A 5,000-nucleotide genomic window follows, 5' to 3' on the forward strand; every position below is an offset into this window, starting at 1 on the left:
TTACTGCTACACAGCTGTTGATGAACCAGCTCACATGTTATGGGGCGTGTCTGTGACTCCACAAGGTCACACATGTACAAGGTTCAGTCTCCTTGCGTCGCCCTGTTCATAGATGTTCATCCACCTGCTACAACAACTGACTGAAATACACAATACTTGGGGCTTCCTGACACATTTACGACATGGAGGCCTCCCCTCCCCTGTTGAGCCTTGTCAATATTCACTAATCACCGGCAGGAGCCGAGGGCAGATGTTAGGACACTGCACAGCAGGTCACTAATTCATGGCGCCTCCCGTCCTGTCCTCTGCTCAGCCCTGCAGGTCCCCAGCACTGCCTTCCTGACACACACCACTGGAATCCAGTGCATTTAACTGGAAGATGCACTGGATTCCAGTGGTGAACCAAGGGGTTTCTGCTGGGATGTCGGGGGGAGGGCAGGTTGCATTACCACTGTGCTGTACTGTATTGCATTGTACTGTGTTGTTCTGTACTGTACTTTACTGCATTGTACTGTACTGTACTGTACTTTACTGCGTTGTACTGCACTGCACTGTACTGTACTGTACTGTACTTTACTGCATTGTACTGCACTGTACTGTACTGTACTGTACTTTACTGCGTTGTACTGCACTGCACTGTACTGTACTGTACTGTACTTTACTGCATTGTACTGCACTGTACTGTACTGTACTGTACTTTACTGCGTTGTACTGCACTGCACTGTACTGTACTTTACTGCGTTGTACTGCACTGCACTGCACTGCACTGTACTGTACTGTACTGTACTTTACTGTGTTGCACTGCACTGTACTGTGCTGTACTGTACTGTACTTTACTGCGTTGTACTGCACTGCACTGTACTGTACTTTACTGCGTTGTACTGCACTGCACTGCACTGCACTATACTGTACTTTACTGCGTTGCACTGCACTGCACTGTACTGTGCTGTACTATGTTGTACTGTACTGTGTTGTACTGTACTGTACTGTACTGTGTTGTACTGTACTGTACTGTACTGTGTTGTACTGTACTTTACTGTTGACAACTGAATACAGTAAATGTGCATCTGTCATGGTTGAATAAAGGAGACTGATGTGAGACATAATAAGAGTATAATGATGTCCAGTGACTAATCAACTATCAACCAATCACCAGTTTCACCTCTGGCAGAAAGAGATCCAGCTGCCGTGACTCAACAAGCTCACATGGACGACTGCGTCTTCACCAGCTCATCAACTACTGTATGAACACAAGCCTAACCTATCACTGCATTATGTTAAATGAACCTACGAAGCCAGTCACACTCCTGCAGCGTGACCTATGTGTGGCACTTTGTGCCACACAGAGGTTTAAGATATTCATTTATACATGAGACGAGTGGTGGGATAAAAGACACTGCCCAGAGGCTTCAGCAGCATTGGGCCCAGATAGGGAGAGGTGAGGGAGGAAATGGGTGACGGGGGAGGCAGCTGGAGGCAGTGGGCAGCACAGAGGGTCAGATGTGACTGAGGAGAGGTGATTCCCAGAGACCAGCCACCAGGCGGAACTGGACCGCTCCCACTCCAAACATCATAAACCTAAAACGCCATCATTAAACTCCATAAGCCTGAGAGGTGTGAGATAGGTGTGATTATGCTGTAAGTTGGGAGGACCTGGCAGTCAGAGCAGAGATGTCCAGCAGCTGGTGGAGGAGCTGTGTGAAAATGGGGCCGAAACATAAGAATGTTATTTATGACCATAACTAAATATTCAAACCGATTTGAAATGGTAATGGAGATCCCACTAAAGGAGGTTAAAGCTGTGTCTATTAGTGGGAGAAGACTTCTTATTGATAGTAATAGAGTCCAAGAGGTCGGTGATGAGACCAGTGAAGGAGCCTTTGAGCCGCTGCACAGCCTCCTGCTCTGGGCGGAACCAGTGAGCCTGATGCTGATCCTGCACAGCTGCTGACAGGGAGAACTCTCTCAGCCGCTGTGGCTCAGTGGAGAGCAGGCTGAGCTGCTCTACTGGCGCACAGGTCCAGCAGGTGGAACAGATGCAAAGAAGAAAGGCCGCATGGCAGGACTCTGGCGGGACCGGGACCGGAGGTCCAGCAGGTACGAGGCAGGAACCGCTGGGTGTGTTGGATAAAGCCAGGTGAAAATGACAACACTCCTCCAATCACCTCCATCTCATTGTCACCTGTTTTACAGTGGCATCTTTACGTTGGAAGAACATGTAGTGTCTCCTCCACCCTCAGGATCCTGGACAATTCAGGCCTTTTTAAAGTATGATCCTGGTTAAGTTACGGTTCATCCAGTGGCCATGTTTACTGCACCTCCTAGTTCTCTATAGGTCCTTAACCGGGTGTCCACTCTGCTGCTGGAGAGCCCTTTCCACCTGCTTCTCTGTGTAGGAAACCACAGATGAGCTGCTCATGGAGCGGAGAAATGAGCTGATTGACTGATTTGAGCCGGAGCATAAAATTAGTTAATTATCACACAAAGCTTCTCTACAAACCTGCAAGACCTACAAGATCTTCCAGGCTAATCGTGCTAATCCCAGTGAGGGGGGGGGGGGGTGCTGGCCCAGCTCCGTACTCAAACATCAAAGTTCACATGCAGATTCACAAATCCTTGGACTGGAGCCACCGTGCGCGTACTATTACGTACTTATGCTCTGGGTTCCAGCGTTCAGGTCCATTTGTTTGTATCATGAATAAAGCTGAAAAGCTGATGAGTGCCCGGGGACCTTCTATATGTTTGAGTAGCAAAGGTCAAGCACCTATTGTTTCCTGAGAGCTCAGCGAATCACAAACTGGGTCTGAATACGCACTTTCCCATTTACCACAGGGGACCACAACCCAGAATCAATGTGAGTTTATTATTGCATTAATAAACATAGTTACAAAGCCTGTTTCTGACGTTAGCACCATATTGTGTGTTCAATAATAATCAATCGCTCCATGTATGTAAACGCCACAGGGTTGTATGAGAATGTGGAGAGAGCTTCGACTGAGGATCCAACATTAACATAATGCATTTAGCTCATATTGTGCTCCTGATTTCCATACAGCATATGCTCCAGATCTACCTAATATGTTGTGTTACATGCGACAATCTACCTGCACCCCTACGTCCACAGAAAAGCCCAGAACCGGAGCGAGGACCACAGGAAGTCCCCTGGAGACTCTCCCCACGGAGGGTCAAGAGCAGCAACAGACACGCTGCTTTCTGGAGAAGGGCAGACAAACAAACTGAGCTCAGAGAGCTCTCCAGGCAGCGGAGAGCGGCTTCCTACGGGACCTGCACTTATCAATGAGCCACAATCACAACAAGCTGGGAGTTTGTGTTTGTTTGTTTGTGTGTGTATTTGTTGACAGAACACGGTCTAGATCCAGTTCTTCTTCTGTTCCTCACCCTCGGTTCTATTGATGCCAGGATTATGTTCCAGGCTGCGCTTGGTTTGTAATTATTTAAAATCTTGTAAAGTGGGAGTCCACAAAATCAGGAGGTGACCTTGAGTCCATTCTCTGTGGGGCAGCGTGCAGTGCCAGTGAATGGCCGAATGCAGCGGGACTTACAGGCACCTGGCTGGACGGCCCGGGCGCTCAACAATGCTGTCTGGGGGGTAATTACCACAAGGTATTCTTTAAAAAGACCAGATGGGAATGAGGTCCCACCCCACCCCATCATTTACAACAGAACCCCATTCAATGACATACTTAATCCACCCACCGGTTAGCGCTTTCAGAGTCTGCTGTTGTCGTGCTTGTTCCTTTATGCTAATTCAGGCTCACCCCACACCTCCCTCACAAATAGAGAGAGGCAGAGAGAGAGAGGGAAAGTGAGGAAGACATAAGTGCCTCACGGGACTCAAAAAGCATTATTCATTTTCAAATTGTTTCCGCCACAGCAAATACAGTAACATTTGTTCCTCCCCTCCACACTCTTCTGTCTCTCCGCTTCCCCCGAAGTGCAGCTTGGCTCTTTGAGAACAAGTCGCTGTGCGACGGTGGGGGAGAAAGAAGGGGGGATGGGTGAGAGATGTGGGCGAGGGACTGAAAGACAGGGGCCTTTTATAGGCAAGGTCAAGTCAGGGTTCAGGGTTCACGGTGGCACCAGCTGAGGTTGGCGTGGGGGGCACCTGTTATTTTCTACGTACATATCTGCTTCCTTTCCAGCTGGAGACCCCCACCCTCCCAGTTAACCAGGACCCCCACCCCTAGAGAATACACAATCAGATCCTCCCCTTTTTATGGCTGTGCTCAGACTGATGTTCCATCAGCTCCAGAGACATGACATCCTCTCATCATCCTTTGTTTTCTATTACACACACATAAAAGTTTGTGGCCTTGCTTATACTCCTCCGTCACCACTCTGCCCGAATAAAGGACGTATACGTAATAAAAAACAATCAAAAACACGTATCTTCCTAAAACAATGCAACTCAGCAGAGTTCCCTCTGTGATCATGTACACAGCATTATTGTTATGTCATGACTTGGTTTTAGCGAGTGTAAAACTAGACCCTGTGGAGCGGTTTCTACCCAGAAACGAGCCGCTGCAGGTGGAGGAAGCAGCAAAGTGTTTGTCCCGCGTGTGCAACGATTAAACACATATCAGCCGCATCTACCGAAGCCTGTGGGTCCACGCTGTGCTGGCCGTGATGCTGGTCCAACACATGGAGGCCCGGCCTGAGGTTCCGTGCCCCGCTCTGGAGGACAAGCAAAGATCAGTGGGATAATGTGGAAGAGCTCACGTTCTCAAAACCTTAGAGGAACCCAAGAAAGGTTCCTGCTGTGGCAGCAGTTGTTCCAGGCTGAGCTGCTGCTTAGTCCTTTGTTACATAAACACACCTCAACTGTTCAGACCCAGATAGTCGAGCGGCAGCATGGACTCCTGCGGTGTCACCTTAGCTCCTGCCGTATGTGGACAAAGAGCACGATGGACGCATGGAGGGAACACAGCACCAGGCGTGTTCTACCTGCATGTATTACAATGTAATAATAAAAATACCTG

Source organism: Betta splendens, chromosome 19 (assembly GCF_900634795.4).
Source record: "Betta splendens chromosome 19, fBetSpl5.4, whole genome shotgun sequence".
In the NCBI taxonomy this organism is placed as follows: domain Eukaryota; kingdom Metazoa; phylum Chordata; class Actinopteri; order Anabantiformes; family Osphronemidae; genus Betta; species Betta splendens.